The following is a 20,584-nucleotide window of genomic DNA, read 5'->3' as shown; positions in this document are numbered from 1 at the left end:
ATTACATGGGCAGGCAATGAGTTTGAAAAGTTGTATCAGTTTCCTTATGAAAATATTATAATTATTAGTGAAAGACAAATTAGTGTAGGAATATGGAAAATTGAGAAAAGCAGTCAAGACATGACATAGAAATTTAGAAATATACAAACATTCATACAATTAAGACATTTAGCATAATATCAGTTCAACAAATAAGTAAATAAACTTGTTATTCATGTTTCTAGATTATATTTTTATTCTCCAGGCAATTACAGATCAAGTTCAAAACAGACACCAGATTAGAGTATGGTGTGTGGTCTTTATCCCAAAGAGAGTAGAAGAAAAAGCAAGCAAACAAACAAACAAACAAAAACTAAGCTTCTTTATACTCTAAGATCTTTTACCTTAACAGGACAGAAATCAAAACAACTCTGACTCCAATGGCTCAAGGTGATAGGAGGCAAATTATCACCATTAACTGTGTACACAATGTACACAATGAATAAAACATTTTAAACAATAAAAAGTACTTTTAAACAATAGAGGTAAATAATACTTTCCATAGGGTGTTATGGAGTATTTTCTGGAACATAAGAAATTGTGAGATATTTTGTTATTTATTTTAAAATATATACTCCTCATAGTTTATTGTTTTTGAAATGTTTCTATAGTTTGTTCTTTTGGAAATATCCATGCTATTTTGCTCAAAGTGGCTATTCCTCATTTTTTTTTCACTCTACACTGTGAAGATGATATGATTTCAAATAAAATCCAGTCTGTCTTTTCTAACAGTGGGTCATTGGAATGCAGTAGAAAGAATGACCAGTGGTAAGTAACTTCAAGGAGGAGTAACAGTGGATACAATATTGGGAGATGACATTGCTGATGGAAAGTTTTAACATGAAATGCTTTTGTAGGCTTGAAATTTATTTTCCAAAAAATATGAGTGCTGTGGGATGTTCTGTATGTTAAATATGTTGCTCGGATTGGTTAATAAATAAAACACTGACTGGCCAGTAGCCAGGCAGGAAGTATAGGCAGGACAAGGAGAGAGGATAATTCTGGGAAGGGGAAGGCTGAGAAAGAGATGCTGCCAGCTGCCACCATGAGAAGATGTTAAGATACCGGTAAGCCACGAGCCACGTGGCAACTTATAGATTAATAGAAATGGGTTGATTTAAGATATAAAAATAGTTAACAAGAAACCTGCCACGGCCAAAAAGTGTATAAGTAATATACGTCTCTGTGTGTTTACTTTGTTGGGTCTGAGCGGCTATAGGACTGGCTTGTGAGAGAGATTTGTCCTGACCATGGGCCAGGCAGGACCAGTAAGACTATAGCTACATGTGAGAATATACTATTTCATATTTAAGGAGCAGAGAATTTTGGGCTAAGATATACCATTCATTTACCATATTTAACAATTTTGCAACAGGTCATCAAAATAAAAAATTTGCAGCTTAACTTGATAGACAAAACAAAAACATTAGTTGAAAGGTCTATTGCATTCCCCTTACCTCAAATGAAAGAGAATAAAAAGTGGTTGTTTTAAAGGGATAGTTTGACTAAAAACAAATACTATTTTTGTTTTTGCTTATGTCACTTTTAGAAATTAAAATATTATTTATTTTTCTGCACCAAACATCTTTACTGATTTTCTAACAATAATGTAAAAATCATACTTCTTATTGTGTATTTAACACAGATTTCAAAAAGTATTTGTAATATTTCCATTGAAACATTCTATTGATGCTGCAATAATAATGCACTGAGTGTCCACATATTTTAAACAGACACCAGTAAAACAATCACAGAAAAGCAATGTGTTGCATATAATCATGATGTGAATTACATGTAAGTATACTGTATGGAGCCTAAACTGTGTCGATATTCCTGTTCTATTTGTATTCTAAAATAAGCAAATTGGTCTTTTCAGCTCCCAAGAACTACATGTGAAAGATTTTACCTATCCCTCTCCTACACATATGGAAGTTTCCTTTCCTTCACAGGTATTGAATACTGTAATCCAACACAGCAGTGGAACTGAAACTCATGTAATTGCTCTCTGACAAGGAGACAGCCTTTTCAAACTTCCCAGCTCATTAAGTTGTCTGTGTTATCAGCACTGTTAGGAAAAGTTAATAAACATCAGCGACTGCAGTCCCTGATTGATACAATGTATCAAATTTAAAATTATTTCCTATCTAAGCTTATAATGCATGCATTTCTCACTCACTGGTTCATGGAATTTTTGTTGGGATGTTTTTATTGTCTTTATTTTTATTATTTCTTAGAGGCTTTTATATTGGATATTTTAAAAGTCAGAAATAAAAATCCAGTAGTGCTCATCATGAAATAGTAACTTAGGAAATTCCCAGTAAGGATTTTACTATACATTAGTTTCAAAATGAAACTAGTTTCATATTATAAAACTAACATGTTAGTGTTAGGGTTTTAAAATTATTGCCATTTTATCTGCAGAATTACATCTTAGGTATTTTCTTAATAAAATTGTAATCAATATTTAACAGGAATCAGAAATAGTCACAGTTATACAGTATCATTTATCATTAGAGCTATTTAGGAGCACATGTATCTATCTGAACATGTCATCTGCAAGGAAGACAAGGTATAATTTTTTACATTATAGAAAACATGGGCAAGCAATTTTGTGTAAAATAAGGTGGAAAGATTCATTCTTCACAGACACATATTTTAAGGACTTGAACGTGCAGTGTAAATTTTTCAGGAATATGCTTTAAATCAAACCCTACTTAAGTTGCAAAACATGATCAGGTGTCACTTTTTATATTCATTGTTCTTCCTCATTTAAGAGTATTTAAAAGCTCTCCTCAGTTCCCTGATCTCCCACACAAGACTAAGAAATAAATTTGATAGCAGGCCCTGGGGAGAGTACCAAATTTATGATGTTAGAAAATATTCAATGTCCATATTCACACACTTATACAAAATTATTTTTCTCATTTTTAAATTTAACAGTCTTAGTGTAGATGCTTTTAAAAGATTGCCAACCAGATGAACTAAATTCAGTCCCTAAAACAGACACATTACCTAGACACAAAAATAGAACTGAAAATTACAAAAAGAGCTTTCATGATTAATTTCAGTGTTTTAAAAGTGACAGAAATCAGTTTGCAAGCAGGCAAACATTACATAGAATACATCAAATGCCCACCTCAGAGTTTTCTGTACTTCAATTCTCCCAAAGGATGGAAAATCTTTTTCCCATTTATCTACTACATCTTCTGTATTATTAAGTTTGATCCCCTCTGTTCCTTTCTATAAATTAATGCCACACCAACTCCAGTGTCGTCCGTGTGACATGAACAATTATGTCAATAATAGCGGACGGGAGATACGTGTCCCACGGGACTAAGCTCCCTGGAGGTCCCTTGCAGAGTGCCCGTGTTATGCCTCTTTCTCGAAGGAGACGTGCTTCACAGATCATGAGCTCTCTGGGCTATGGGTCTGTATAACTGCTTTTCTGATAATGTTCTAATTAATCTTTAAAACACAGCCAAAATTAATGAATGTTTGGGTTGTGAACTATGGAGGAAAGGGGAAGCTGGACATGGACCTTATTTAGATATAACAAAATGAACTATTCTTTAAAGACCTGAAGCCTCAAGCCACTAGATAATAGAAAATATAATAGTTCAGGCACTTCTAGGGAATGAACACTCACCCACTAGGAATCCTTTAGGAATCCCAACTAAAGTGATTTATGGCAGAAAACATTATCTCATAGGAGGCAGATGATGGGCCCTTCTGTTGAGGAAGTTCAGCATGGAAAACTTAAGAACTACGGCAGAACTCCTTCCCCTTACAGGTGTAAAAGTACAAGTGTCCATATTCCAGCAGGTAAAAAAGTTTTATATTAGAAGAGATATATGGTAAAGAACTGAAGAAAGACTTAGGGAGGATCTGCAGCATCCAAATTGGCTAAATGGGTCATGAGAACCAGAAAAATAGAAGTGCATAATAAACTAGCGAGGGGCTGAGATAAAGATAAATGACACAGCTACAAGAAGTCTACACAAGTCTAGGAACTGTACTAAGTTTAAAAAACACAGACTGCTCTTTGGGTCATAAAGTTCTTGTGAGTGAAGGGATACATCTAGCACTGTTTAGTAACTGTGTGCTTGATTTTTTTTAAAAGATGATGGAATTGAATTATTGCCAAGCTCTTGTTGTTCCTTGTATGACTTGATAGTTTTCTTTTCTGTATATAAACTACTGATTTACAGAAGTAAAATTGCAGCAGATTCAAACCACTTTTGAATGTGTTGTCTGTCTGTCAGTTGCCTAATCCTTGCCTTCCTGACTACTCAAGCCCTGATTCTCCTACAGTCGTGGTACTCCCGGTGGGCCAGTCCGTTGCAAATGGTGCCTGAACAGGGACTTGGGACAGGTAATTCTTTCTCTCTTCTTTTTCTTTCCTTTAAGGTTTAGGATCGGCTCTTGCCAGGAACCTGCAGTTCCGCCGATAGAGGATGATCGGTTAAGGGCAAGTAATCTTAAGGTAACATGGGCCAACATGAGTCAAAACAGGAAAAGCTGTTTATTATATTAAGGCTTGCATGGATGCCTCACCAGCAGTTGTCCAAGGTATGAATATGCTTTAGTTATGAAAGGACAGAGATTTAGCACCTATGTAAAGGAAATATATGGGGGCAGCAATAATCTATCCCCAGAACCCACCTGTTTCAAGTGTGGGCAAACAGGCCACATGCAAAAGACATGTACAGAGTAAGGCAACAAGGACCGTAAAAATACGGCTCCTGGATTATGTTCATGTTGTCAGAAAGGAAGACACTAGAGGAACGTATGCAAATCCAAGTTCCACAAAGATGGAACTCCTTTAATAGGAGAAAAAGGGTTTTAAGAGCCTCCTTGATAAAAAGTAGATGAGGAAGTAGAATGGGATAAAAAAATAATAATTATAAATAAGTCATGGGCCATAAAGAGTTTAAGAAGAAAGACTCCTTATTGATATAAAACAGAACTTTATAAAAGGTATGGGCCATAATGAGTCTAAATAAAAAAAGATTCATTATAGATATAATACAACATATTTAAAAAACCCTACAAAATATATCATAATAAAGATTGACTTCCACCTTATGCCATCTGCTCTGCTTCTTATGAATGATAATAATAATAATAATAATAATAATAATAATAATAATAATAAACGATAAATAGGGAGAGACTTAAACATTATAATTTATGACTCTTAGGCATATCTGGTACTGCCCGTGAAACAGTTTTATCTGGAGACCCTCTTTTAAGATGGTTCCCTGTTAAACTAAAAGGTGATTCCCTCACCCATCCTTACTTTAATCCGAATACTTGGGATAATTTTACCTTCTCATTTCTCCATCTGTTTTCTCCCTTTTCTGCTCTGAGCATATGTCTCTCCTCTTCCTCTGGGTAAGTGTCACTATGGAGCTCCCTGTTTTATTTACTTCTACTAGAAAAATCACACCGGTGTGTCAGGAAGCTTCCTTTAGCCCTACCTGGGCCCCCATCACATGGAGAGGGACGCCTCTCCTCTGTGATTTGGGATATTTCTATCTGACAAGTCTTTCAGTCTGTTTGGAGACATCCTGGATTGAAACTCTTGTTACCAGGACATTTACCCTCTCAGCTCCCTCCTTTAACTTCCTTACCTCTCCCTAAAAACTGCCTGCATTCTCCAATTATCATTTAACTCTGAGAATCATTCCCCTTGACTGTTTGGAATAAACTTTTTCTCCTATTACCCATGAAACAGCTATTTTGATTCCCTTATTGTATCTGTTTTCATTCATAGTATGCTATAAAAGAGTTAATAAAATTTTCAATATCCCTATATATTATACTCACGATTCAAAGGTTTTATTTCAATGCTAAAATAACTTCAATTCAAAATAATTACATTAAAGCTAAATCTAATAAAGTTAAAACAAAGTTCCAAAAGATACTTATACTATAAACTGTTAAGAAAAAATTCACTAAAATTGTAAATTATTGAGGATAATTAAAAATACAAATGACTAATCATCCAACTACTACAAGTTACTAGTTTAAACTACAAACTGTTACAAATAACTTTTACTCAAATTATGAGCTATTAAAGATAATTATAGGGATATAAATTAATACTTATCATATAAATTATCAAATTCTCTAATGTACTCAAAACTAAATTTATAAACATACTAAATATGATAAATAACTTAAAAAATTCCTGACTCAGCCCCCTGACATTTAAAATGTTTAAGTTTCCCACTATACATAAAACTATACTATGCCTCTTACTTACCACTAGGGCTTTGTTCAAATTATACTTTTGGGTCATTTAGATTACATTTTTAATTTCCAGGTCTAAAAATACTTTGTCTTGTTATCAAATTCCAAATAGAGGATAGCTCACCAAACAAGTTTCAAAGTAACTTTTTATTATTCCTTTGTTTAAAGGAACCCACTGTACAATAACTACTTTAATAATCAACCATCTATGTTTCTTACTAAATAATTGAACAGAAAGATATAAAAATTAAACTTAAACTATAAGGATAAAAATACCTTAAGACATAAAAAAGGTGTTTTTTATAATATAAATACATAAGTTCATATAAGGTCTGAGATATAAAAGCTTAAGTTATAACATAGGTCAAAAAAATAAATAATACAAGATATACAGGCCATTGAACAGTTAATGCAAGAACAATTAAAAAGGACATATTAAAGAGAACAATAGTCCTTGGAATACTCCTGTCTTCGTAATAAAAAAAAAGTCAAAAAATAGAGATTATTACAAGATCTTAGAGCTGTCAATGCTACAATGGTAGACACGCGGGCCCTGCAGCCAGGGTTACCTTCTCCTATGACAATGCCCAAAGGATGACATATTATAATTATTGATCTTCAAGACTGTGTTTTTTTTTTACAATTAAACTACATCCAGATAATTGTAAAAGATTTGCCTTTAGCATTCGATTAGTAAATTTAAAGAGACCCTATCAAAGATTTCAATAATGGGTCTTGCCACAAGGAATGAAGAACAGTCCTTCTTTGTGCCAGAAATTTATGGATCAGGCTCTTTTAAAGGCTAGGGATCAATTTTCAGATGCTTACATCATTCATTATATGGATAATATCCTATTGGCTCATCATACTATGTCAGTACTGGAGAAATTGTTACAATGTGCTATAGAACAACTGACCTATTTCAGATTAGTTATTGCCCCTGATAAAATTCAGAGAGATAAGCCATTAAGTTATTTAGGCAATGGATACATAATGATTATATATGTTCTCAAAAAATAAATCTCAGATTGGATAAGTTACAGACATTAAATGATTTTCAAAAATTGTTAAAAATATCAACTGGATTAGATCCTATTTAAAAATTACTACAGGAAAATTAAGTCCATTGTATTCTTTATTACAAGGAGATGCTGACCCAAGATCTCCTCGTGCTCTTACTTTTGAGGCTTTATGAGCCTTAGAATTGGTAAAAAGACAGTTAGATAGAACAAAGTTAAAACAATTTACATATAAAAGAATGGTCTTTTATTATTTTCAGGACACCCTATACTCCTATGGGGTGTTTATGACAAAAAAAATTTAGAGTGGATACATCTTCCTCATGTACAGTCAAAAATGTTGGCCTCCTATCCTTATCTCTGCTCCCTGTTAATTATTAAAGCTAGACAAAGAGCTAAAATTATTTGATAAGGAGATGGATGATATTATTATCCCTTATAATAAGCTACAATTTAAAAGTCTCTTAAAGGAAGATAAAAACTGAGGTATAGCCTTATAAGGATTTACAGGGCAAATTAAGTATCTTTATCCTAAGCATCCCCTTATAGAATTTTTTAAGGAAGCTAAAGTTATTTTTCCTACAAAAACCTCTTCTCAGCCTTTGGAAGCTGCTGTCTGTATTTTTACAGATGGTTCCTCTAATGGAAGGTCTATGGTTTACATCTTTGACAGATCTCCGTTACTTAAAGAAGGAACTCAGATATCTGCACAGCAGTCAGAAATAAAAGCTGTCTTGCTTGCGTTTAGATCTGTTTCAGAAAAATTTAACCTTTATACAGACTCAAAATATGTGGGTAAACTTTTTCCAGCTATTGAGACTGCTCTATTATCAGGACATTCTCATATCTTGCCATTATTGCAGGGACTACAAAATTTAATCAGGCAACAAAAAGAGAGGTTTTACATAGGACATATTAGGGGACATACTGCCCTGCCAGGACCTCTGAGTGAGGACAATCATTTAACAGATACATTAACCAAGGGATGTATTATGAATATAACTAAAGCTAAGGAGAGTCATAAACTACATCACCAGAATGCTATGGTTTTTAAAAGGATGTTTAATTACTAGAGAACAAGCTCGACAAATTGTTAAGAATTGTGGAAATTGCCCTCAAGTATATCATCCATTAAAAATGGGGGTCAATCCTCGTGGGTTAAAGCCTCTGTCTTTATGGCAGATGGATGTCACCCACATTCCTGAATCTGAAAAATTGGCTTATGTTCATGTCACAGTGGATACTTATTCTCATATGTTGTTTACATCAACAAAAACAGGTGAGCCAGTAAAAGATGTCATTCAACATATGATACAAAGTTTTTCAGTTATGGGACTCCCCCACAGGTTAAAAACTGACAATGCCTCTGCTTATGTCTCTAAAGCTTTTAATCAATTTTTACAAAAATGGAATATCTTACATACTACAGGAATCCCCTATAACCTACAAGGGCAAGCAGTAATTGAACGTTCACATCAAATATTAAAGAATCAAATAACTCGTTTAAAGGCAGCTAATGTGTATTTCTCTCCACATCATTTGTTATCTCATTCTCTCTTCGTTATCAATCATTTAAATGTTAATAAACAGGGAGATTCCCCAGCTATGATTCATTGGGGAGGACCGAAAAATACGGCCCTCCCAAAAGTAATGTGAAAAAGACCTGTTAACCCGGCACCTGGAAAGGTCCGGATTTCTTAATTTCCTCTGGGAGAGGATATGTATGTGTTTTTCCTCAGGATGCCAACTCTCCAGTCTGGATCCCAGATCGGCTTGTCCAACTGGCTCCTCTCTCCTCTCGAGAAGGCAGCAGAGAAAGGAAAACAAAAACAGAAAAAGACAAAAGCGAAAACTACAACACCTTTCGCTGACTCCTCGGAGCCTACCAACTTGGACACAATTGAAGAATCTGACTCAACAGGCCACGGAACTTATGACCACACAAAATAAGCCACAGACCCCTAAATTTATTTTTCTTGCTCTTTTATCTATCCTTGCAGCTCAGGCGCACTCCGTCAATGGAGACAGTTTTTGGTTTATATCATTAATAATATTTGATATATTTAATATTTTATTAATTATAAATTTATTATTATTAATAAATTTTTTTTTTTTTTTTTTTTTTTTTTTTTTTTTTTATTTTAATATTTATATATAAGATTTTTTTTTTTTTTTATATATTTACTTTTTTGTTTTTTTTATAGACTTAGGATAAATCAGTTCTGGATAATCTTAATGGATATCCTGCTTCTTTTGTTTTCACTCAGTACAACATCTCACTGGAATCTTAGATTTGGATTTTCTGCTTCTTCTGACTCTTATGATTATAATTCATATTTAAAAAATAATATAAAATTATAATAAAAAAATTAATAAAAAAAAATCTGTTCACTCATTATAACTATCTTTGTAAGATTAAAAAAAATATTTAATTATATTTATTTAGATTGGCTGCCAGTGCTAATGTTATTCTTCAGAAAAGGCCTAATGAAACAGTTTCTATTCCTTATGCTGTTCGCTCATGTGTAAGCTATCCCTTTGCTATATTACTTGGTCATCCTATGCATGTAGATATTACTGTTGTAGGTGGTTCTTATAGGATTTTTTGTCATACATGTCGCTTGACTAATTACATTGATTCAACTTTAGATAAGAAATTATCAGTTATGATTTTGGTTAAGAGACCACCTTATGTTATGTTGCCTGTTGATCTGATGGAGGATTGGTATGAAAATTCTGCTTTACAGATATTGAAAAGATTACATGCACTTATTAGACCTAAGAGATTTGTTGCTGCATTAATTTTAGGCATATCTGCCTTAATAGCTATTATTACCACCTTTGCTGTAGCTACCACTGCCTTAGTGCAAGAAATCCATACTGCTCATTTTGTTAATGAATTAAATAAGAATGTTACCTTGGCTTTGTCAGAACAGTCCCTTATAGATAAGAAATTAAAAGCAAAGATTAATGTATTAAAAGAAGTGGTACTGGCTCTTGGACAGATTTGACTAATATTCAGAATAGATTAGAGACTAGGTGTCATGCTGCATATCAATATATTTGTGTCACTCCTCTGCCTTATAACACTAGTCAAAGTTGGAAAAAGGTAAAAAATCATCTACAAGGAGTCTAAAAAGATTCAGATACCACTCATAACATGGAAGCTTTACAGAAAGATATCACGGCTATGAGTAAAGCTCATTTGGAGAGTGGCTCTTTAGATGCCTTAGCTCGTGATCTTGAGTCAGATGTCCGCTCTCTTAAATCCTCTAGATTGGACACAATACTTTGCATTCATTGGGGTATTGATTCTTATTTTCTTTTGGTTGTGTTATTATTTCCTTGTCTTTTTAAAATTATCCTACGTTCCCTACACACAGTGAGGCGTGATCTGCTAGAGCTGCGTCTTAAAAACAAAAAACCGGGAAATGCCACACCAACTCCAGTGTCGTCCGTGTGACATGAACAATTATGTCAATAATAGCGGACGGGAGATACGTGTCCCACGGGACTAAGCTCCCTGGAGGTCCCTGGCAGAGTGCCCGTGTTATGCCTCCTTCTCGAAGGAGACGTGCTTCACAGATCATGAGCTCTCTGGGCTATGGGTTCTGTATAACTGCTTTTCTGATAATGTTCTAATTAATCTATAAAACACAGCCAAAATTAATGAATGCTTGGGTTGTGAACTATGGAGGAAAGGGGAAGCTAGACATGGACCTTATTTAGATATAGCAGAATGAACTATTCCTTAAAGACCTCAAGCCTCAAGCCGCTAGATAATAGAAAGTATAATAGTTCAGGCACTTCTAGGGAATGAACACTCACCCACTAGAATCTTTAGAATCCCAACTAAAGTGATTTATGACAGAAAACATTATCTCATAGGAGACAGATGTGGGCCCTCTGTTGAGGAAGTTCAGCATGGAAAACTTAAGGACTACAACAGAACCCTTCCCCTTACAGATATAAAAATACAAAAGTCCATATTCCAACAAGTAAAAAGGTTTTATATTAAAAGAGATATATGGTAAAGAACTAAAGAAAGACTTAGGGAGGATCTGCAGCATCCAAATTGACTAAATAGGTCATAAAAACTAAAAAAATAAAAATACATAATAAACTAGCAAACGACTAAAATAAAAATAAAAGACACAACTACAAAAAGCCTACACAAATCTAAAAACTATACTAAATTTAAAAAACACAGACTGCTCTTTGGGTCATAAAGTTCTTATAAATAAAGAGATATGTCTAACACCGATTAATAACTATATACTTGATTTTTTTAAAGATGATATAATTAAATTATTGCCAAGCTCTTGTTATTCCTTATATGATTTGATAGTTTTCTTTTCTATATATAAATTACTGACTTACAAAAATAAAATTACAACAGATTCAAACCACTTTTAAATATGTTGTCTGTCTGTCAGTCGCAAATCCTTGCCTTCCTGACTACTCAAGCCCTAATTCTCCTACGGTCATGGTACTCCCGATGGGCCAGTCTGTGACATATTAATTTATACATAACTATAGCATTTGTTTGCATTAAAATACACCTTGGATTTATAGACTTTCTTCGATTAGTTTATCCATCTAGTAAGAATCTATCAAATGTCATTCAAGAGCAATTTCTTTGAATATGGAGCTAATATTCATTAACTTCTATCTCTTTTCATTGTCCTCCCTTTTAAGAACATATCTATATAATACCTAGGAGAGTGCACTGAGAAAGCAGAGGTGAACCGTTAGGAGTCATGAATGGAGGATTACTAATCCTGCTGCAGTGAAAGTTTACCATTAACTAGATGGCTTCAAACAATATTATATTCTTCCACAATTTTGGAAGCCAAGCATTACAAAGTAAGGAGTAAATGGGGCCACTTCCTATATAAAGATGCTCACTGAGAATTCTTCCTAGCTTCTCTCATAAAATGGTGGCTTCTAGCATTGCAAAAATCCTGGCAAATTACACCAGTATTTGCCTGTACTTTCACAAAGACTTCTCTCTGTGTCAGGCTTTGCCTGATTCAGTGTGATTTCATCTAAAAAAAAAAAACTTACCTTTACCATTTCTTCAAGGACATCATTTTCTAGAAATTTCTTATTATAAAGGTCCTAATGGTTGTGAATATTGGGATTGTGAAGGCAATTATCTCTATGTGAGGGCAGAATTAATGCTGCCTTTTTTCTTTTCCTTGATAAGATATTTCTTTTTCCATGAATAAAAAAAAATCTATCCCAGTCAGAAACTTGAACACTGTAATTTTGGAAAAATTTCTAATCAAATGTGGGATTAAAAGGTATTAAATTCAAAAATAACCAATGCATGATATTAATTACAAGAGGAGAGCTGATATACAGAATTACTTCTGATACTGGGATACACTATTGCTAGAGGCTCAAACAATCTTCCTAGAATCATTTTTCCATCTGTCTTCTTCAGAGTATTTTAGAACATTGTTTGCACACAGAGCATGATTTATCTTAATGAGTATTAATTTTTCTTATGAATTGCAATCCTTTTTATGGAAATCTTTCTGACATCTAAGGTAGCATTTGTCTTGTTCATTGTTTTCTTTATAGTCACAATCTCAATACCTAGTATATGTTTAGTAGATATTAATTGAACAACTTAATCAATAATTGCTCTTTAAAGGTCTCTTTTTTAAACCTCTAATATATGATTTTTATGATCATTTCATACTTCATACTGTTCTAGGATGTGCTCACAGCAAAGATTAAGGCAGCCTGATTCTTGTACCACATGACCACATTTCAAAATCTCTTTGTATTTTTTTATTTCATTGTTGATCATTACTCTTTCTCAAGTTTTTATTTTAAACAACAGCAGCAGCAACTACAACAAAACCCAAGTGCTTTATATTACTTATTAATCACTACTTAGACCTATGAAACTTTTGGCATGTTTTCTTATATCTTAGCTCTACTCTATTTCTATTGTGCTATTTAGAATAGGGGTTGTCTTCCAGCAATGAGACTTATCCAAATCTATATGCATAAGGTGATTATTTAAAAGAATCTCCCAAACTGATCTTATGGCCATAGATATTTAAAATATAAGTATTCCTTGTAATGTAAATGTAAAAATATTTGTCTAAACACAGGGGAGATAGTTAACTTGGTAAAGTATCATATAAGCATACAGAACTGTTTGATTCTCAACACCTAAAATAATAAAATCTCCAGCTCTGCCATATATACCTGCCACGCTTGCACTAGGAAGGATTTCTGAGGCTTTCTGATCAGACAATGAAGTTAAAGCATTGAGCTGATATTGTCTGAAACCAAAAGATAGAGAAAAATTGAAAAAGGTGCTTGATTTCTAAAATCTTGCCTCAGTGCATGCATATGTACACACATTGAAATGTACATGCTTAAATTCAAATGAGTATGTTGAAATATATAAAATCCTCTGAAAAGCAACTCTTATTACAAGTCATCAAGATTAACAGACCTTTTAACCTCACTTAACATAAAATATATTAAACAAGGACAGAAATAGTAAGACAACAATACAAATAATTTTACAAGAAGTGATAGTTATACAAAGGAGATTTTAATAATACATTTTATTAATTTTTTAATAATTTTATTCAATATATTCTTATTGTATTCAACCCCCTACTTGTCTTCCCCAACTCATTCCAAACACAGCCCTCCTTTCTATGACACTCTAATAATACTCTCATTTTTTGTTGTTATTTTGTTTGATTTTTTAAGAAGAGACTACCTCACATACCTCACAGAAAAAGTAATGGTCCTCTGACCCTTGTACTCCTTTCTTGTGTGATATTCCCTGAGTCTTGAGTGTAAGGGAAATTTTGTAAATATATTAACTATAGTTGTACACCCATGATCAGTTATTCTTTACAATTTGAGTAGTTTTCATGGTCTCTAATGGTCTCTATCTGCTGCAAAACAAAGCTTTTTTGTTTTGTTTTGTTTTTGTTTTATCAGAGCTCTAAACTATGCTTATCTGTATGAAGCAGTTAGAATGTATACTGCTTTAGGAAAGTGGTGGTAGCAGTTTCTCCTCTATGTTCTATGGCCTTACTACTTGCAGATAACAGTCTAAGTTTATAGTAGCAAGCATGGATTCCCTCCTACTGACCAGGCTTAATGTCCAAATAGGTGACTCTTGGTTTCTCTCAGAATATAAGTGCCACTATTGCACTATTTTTGTTAATATTTTGCCATTCTGGTCATTGTTGTAGTTTGGTGTGGGCCCTGGCCCCCAACTGTGAGTGGCTGCCGCCTTGCTTGCCGACATTTACCAGATGTCCTCCCTATTCAGATTCCCTGCCAGTTTCCTTCTCACCTAATGATCACCAGAGAGATCACCAGAGGTTCATTGTTCCTGTATCCTGCATTTGGTGTAAACAACTTAGATGCAAGAATGTAGAACATTTAGTAGCAGGTAGTGAACTTCTGCCCTCCAGGGATCCTCCATTGTGTTGTAAGCCTGTATTTAAGGTTTCCTCCCTCTATCAATAAATGGCATTTGGCATTTGGCATTCAGCCATGGTGAATGACTCGCTGTCTCTTGTCTCTATTTTTAATCCGCAGCCCCTCGCTTGGACATGGTGAATGGGCATCGGTAACGCGGGCATTACCGCAACAAGTGGAGGTCCCTACTGAGATCTGAGAAAGAAGGAACAAGCTGACAGACACTCTTGGAAGGCCAGCCAGCATTTTAAAGAAAAAAGAAAAAGGTAAGAGTGAATTGAAATGGGTGCAGCTAGCTCACAGTCAGTTAACTGGATTGTTGAAGCAGGAAGGCACCAAAGTTAAGTACGGGCAAGACAGCTAAAGATTTCAAATAAAAAAGGAAATCTTCCCAATAGAGAAGAGGGAAGGAAAGGAAATTTCTGGTTAGAAAAGGGAGAAAAAATTTTAATCAAGAAAAAAGAACTTTCCTGGTAAAAAAGGGGGAAATTTTTTTAAACTAGGCTAAAAGATTGGGGCCCTGTAGAGGAAGGATGAACAAAAGAGAAAGCCTCTTCCCAGTGGTAATGGAGGATGTAAAGACTTTTTCCAGTTTTAGAGTTTTCAGGATAACTGAAAACTCTTGAGTTTTTTCTTCCTGCCAGTGCAGAGCAGCAGCATCTGAATTACAAAGAATCAGCAGATAGGCCTCATTGCTGCTGGCTGAACAGCAAGCGAGCCCAGAGCTTAAAGCTTTGCTGTCTGTTTGCTTATTTTAGTTCAAATGTTTTGTATTTTTCCCTCGGAGTGGGAATAATTCAATATTTAGGATCCCTTCATGGGAAATGTTTTTCTGTTTTTTCCTTATGGTGGGAGAAACTCATTATTAGGTAGTCCCTTCATGGGAGTAGGAAGTTTAAACGTGAGTTTGTGTGTGGTGCAGCACTCGCGCCCAGCAGCGGTGGTGGACAAAGGCGTGCACGAGATAGCCCGGAGCAGTGGGCTGACAGGTACTCGCCGGTGGGAGGCAGAGCTGCGATGGAGCATGTCCCTGGTAGGCTCAGGCAATAGAGCCCAAGCAGTGGGCAGAGCAAAGCTAAGCTGCAGCCTCAGCTCGCGCCAAGCGAGCAGATCCCAGGAAGGGACAGGCACAGGTGTTAAAAGTTTAACCCGGCCTAACTTCTGGTGAAAAATGGTTTCGGTCAGGACATTGAATGCTAAGTCAATGCTGTTTGAATAAAGGATGTTCTGTTCTTTTGATTGTCTTGATAAATGTTTAGATGAATGTTTGGATTTTCATGGTAGATAAACTAAAGGAAGAAAATTCATAATTTTGAACTATATATTAGGTATGCTCTTGTCTGTTGAGCATTACTGAAAATTTGGCTCTGCAATTTAAGTTGCTTTCTAGAAATTCTAGATTTAATTCTATAAAAATATAACATCTGAAATGGATTGGGTTGTTAGCTTATTAGATAATGTTGTTAAGATAAACCCATAAATGATAATCTCTTACTGATAAAGAGGTTAAAAAATTATTTTTCCAGTAAATAAAATACAGGTAAATTGTTTGGTCCACATTGTTAATAATTGGTTATTTGCATTAATGTGTTACTTGAAATCTATAAAAAAAAAATCTTCTTTTTAAGATTTTATAAAAATGCTCGAGTATTACCTAAAGTTACCTCTTCAAATCCTATAGAGATTGTATTTAATGCTTTTATAATTGACATATGTAAAAAGGACCATGGAAACAGAAGCTGGTGATAGAATTGCTCAATTATTATTACTTTCATATTTTAAATTCAAAATGATGCCTATATGTATAACTAGAGGCTTTGAAAGTACAGGAAAAAAGGTATTTTGACAAACAGTTATCAATGATAAACAGCCTAAATTAAAAATATAATTATATGGGATTGAGATTGGAAGATTATTGGATTCTGGTGCTGGATATATCTATAATTTCACAAGAATCCTGAGATCCCAATTGGCCCCTTAAAAATTCTCCCTCTAACCTACAAGGTATCAGCACAGCTCAAGTGCCATTACAGAGCAGGCTACTTTTAAATTGGAAGGACTAGGAAGGTCGTGCAGGAAATTTTCAACCCTTTGTACTACCTGACATTCCAGTGAACTTGTGGGGAAGGGATGCGTTAGATGGTATGGGAGCTGTACTTACTACACAGCCTGTACAACAGATGCTGAAGAGTCAGGGCTACTGCCTGGGCAGAGGCTTAGGGAAAATGTTGCAAGGAGACCCACTCCCTGTGGCAGACAAAAGCTGTGTCATTAGAGGTCCTGGGGATACTAGAGGATTAGCGTCTTTTCCATAGGGGTCACTGCACAGCAGGCTTCAATAATACAACTGATAAAAATCACTTGAAAAAATGATGACCCTGTATGGGTGGAACAGTGGCCCCTTACTAAGGGAAAATTGGAGGCTGCGAACACATTAGTTAAGGAACTGTTAGATGCTGGGCATATCATTTCTTCCATTTCACCTTGGAACTCACCTATATTTGTTATTAAAAAGAAATCAGGAAAATAGAGGCTATTACAGGATCTTAGAGCTGTAAATAAAACCATGCTTCTCATGGGAGCAACACAGCCTGGCTTGCCTGCCCCTGTGGCAATTCCTAAACATTGGCATTTAATTGTGGTTGACTTGAGGGATTGTCTCTTCACCATTCCTTTGCATCCCGAGGACAGTCCTCGCTTTGCTTTCAGTGTTTCTTCAGAAAATCTTAAGGAACCTTATCAGAGATATCAGTGGGTGGTATTGCCTCAAGGAATGGCCAATAGCCCTACTATGTGTCAAATTTATGTGTCTTTAGCTCTAGCTCCAGTTCAAAAAGCTTGTCCAGGTATTTATATAATTCACTACATGGATGTTATATTAATGGCTGCTAAATATAAAAAAACTTGTTTTTGATGCCTTTACTAAATTACAAGAGGTTCTTAGCCTGGCTAATTTACAGATAGCTCCAGAAAAGGTACAGGTATCTTTTCCCTATCATTATTTAGGTCATGAATTGTTAAATACAGGTATATGTCCACAAAAGTTTACTCGGTGTACGGATCAGCTATGCAAACTTAATGATTTCTGTTGTGCCCAGATCGTGACCCCCAGAGAGACCACCAAAGACAAGCATGCTGGAATGCAAAAGCAAGGTTTAATTCTGGATATCCAAAAGCAATACAAGCCTAGGCAGGGACTTCGTCCAATACATCCAACGCAGTGGAGGCTGGAGGAAGCGCCCACCTGTCAGCAAGCTCAGTTTTTAAAGGGAAAAGTCACAAGGTTACACCATTTAGGGGTGCTAGTACGGGTACAATTTGATTGGCTTGTGTCTAGGAATTCCAGAAATCACAATTCAGTTTTCCTTCTAAGGAAGTAGTTGCCCACCACCATTTTTCATTGGCTGCCCCCAGATGGGGGCATCTGGTGATTACACGGTCACTATGGAAACTAGGGTTGGGACATTCTATGGTCAAGCAGTTGCCTAGGGGGCCAGGGAGAGGACATTCCATAGTCCAGCAGCCATCACCTCCTGACTACCTTGTGACTCTGTACTTTTACACTTCCTGGTTTCTGGAATCTGAACTGACTGGTCTCAGTAACTTCTGGCCTGTTCTCAAAAGGAGAAATCTTAGGCCTTAATTTTAGGGCGAAAGCATTTTGGTCTTATTTCTAAGATGGCTCATTTTGGTCTCACAATTTCCAAACCTTTCTGGGAGATATTCAGTGGCTTTGGTCCACTTTAAAGATTCCAACAGGTTAACTTCTTCCTTTGTATGATGTCTTAAAGGGCAACCCTGACCCTTTATCTTCCTGTGAATTAACAGCTGAAGGGTGTACAGCCCTACAACATGTACAAGAGGCTCTAGAACAGGCTTAAGTACAGTATATAGATCTTTCTTCTCTCTCCCTTATTGTATTTGATATTTTGTTTTACTCATTCACCTACTGGAGTGTTTTGGCAAACAGGTCCTATTTTATGGGTACATTCCCCAGCTTCTCCAGCAAAAATCATCACTCCTTATCCACAGGCTGTTGCTCAGATTATATTTAAGGGAATCAAGATCAGTGTTCAAACTTTTGGTAAGGAGCCAGATATTGTGGTGACCCCATACACCCAGTCTCAAATACATGTTTGCAAGCTAATGTTGTGCCCAGATCATGACCCCCAGAGAGACCACCAAAGACGAGCATGCCGGAATGCAAAAGCAAGGTTTAATTCTGGATATCCAAAAGCAATACAAGCCTAGGCAGGGACTTCATCCAATACATCCAATGCAGTGGAGCCTGGAGGAAGCGCCCACCTGTCTACAAGCTCAGTTTTTAAAGGGAAAAGTCACAAGGTTACATCATTTAGGGGTGCTAGTACAGGTATAATTCTGATTGGCTCACTTCTAGGGACTTCTAGAAATTACTTCTAAGGGAGTTGTTGCCCACCACCATTTCTCATTGGCTGCCCCCAGATGGGGGCATTTCTGTGATCAGTTACCCTGGAAACCAGGGAGAGGACATTCCATAGTCTGGCAGGCATTACCTCATGACTATCTTGTGACTGTGGACTTCTACACTTCCTGGTTACTGGAATCTGAACTGACTGGTTTCAGTAACTAATGGCCTATTCCCAAAAGGAGAAATCTTAGGCCTTAATTTTAGGGTGAAAGCATTTTGGTCTTATTTCTAAGATGGCTCATTTTGGTCTCACACTAATGATAATGATTGGACCATATTGACATGCTCCATGCAGGGTCGGTTTGATACTCACTACCCCTCCAATGATGTGTGTCAATTTTTTTTAAATTGCATCCTGTTATATTTACCAAGATACTACAGATGACTCCTATTCCTCAGGCCCATGTGGTATTTACTGATGGCACTTCACGTGGTTTTGCTGTGGTGGTTTCTGGTAACATAGTAAAGAGAATAAAAGTCCAGGGCACTTCTGCCCAGATAGCAGAGGTACAGGTGCTATTGCTTGTTTTACAGATGTTTTCCGATAAGAGTATAAATATTTATACTGATAGTCAATATGTGACATATGCCATTATGCCTTTGGAGACAACAGCCTACATACCATCCATTTCTCCCATTCATGAATATTTATTGCAAGTGCAAGGACTTATATGGTCCCGCTCACATTACCTTTATGTGGGCCATATGAGAGCTCATACTCAATTACTTGGACCTCTGAGTGAAGGTAATCAGAGGGTTGACGTCATTACTCATATGGCTGTCACATTACTTTGTTCTGCCTTTGATAAGGCTACTCAGTTGCATCAACGTTATCATCTTAATGCTGGATCTCTTCATCATCATACAGGCATAACTCGGGAACAAGCCATCCAGATAGTTAAATCATGTCCTATTTGTGTGTAATTTTTACCTGTTCCTCATTTGGGAGTAAATCCCTGAGGACTTTACCTAATCATGTGTGGCAGATGGACGTCACACACATGCGTGTCTTCCTTCGGAAAATTACAATATGGCCATGTGTCTATTGATACATATTCTTCTGTAATTTTTACTTCTGCCCATTCAGGGGAAAAGGTTAAGGATTTAAAGAATCATTGTCTTCATGCTTTTGCTTACATGGGAGTGCCAAAATGCATAAAGACTGCTAATGGTCCCGCCTATAGCAGTACGGGATTTTCAAAATTCTGCCAAGACTTTTCTATTGTTAATAAGACTGGTATTTCCTTATAATCCTCAAGGACAGGCTATAGTAGAACACTGCCATCATACTTTAAAAACATATATGGCTAAAATAAAAAGAGGGGAGCTAGGGGCTCATCTCTCCTCT

The sequence above is a fragment of the Peromyscus leucopus genome, chromosome 15 (assembly GCF_004664715.2).
Source record: "Peromyscus leucopus breed LL Stock chromosome 15, UCI_PerLeu_2.1, whole genome shotgun sequence".
In the NCBI taxonomy this organism is placed as follows: domain Eukaryota; kingdom Metazoa; phylum Chordata; class Mammalia; order Rodentia; family Cricetidae; genus Peromyscus; species Peromyscus leucopus.
Note: the sequence above shows the minus strand (reverse complement) of the source record.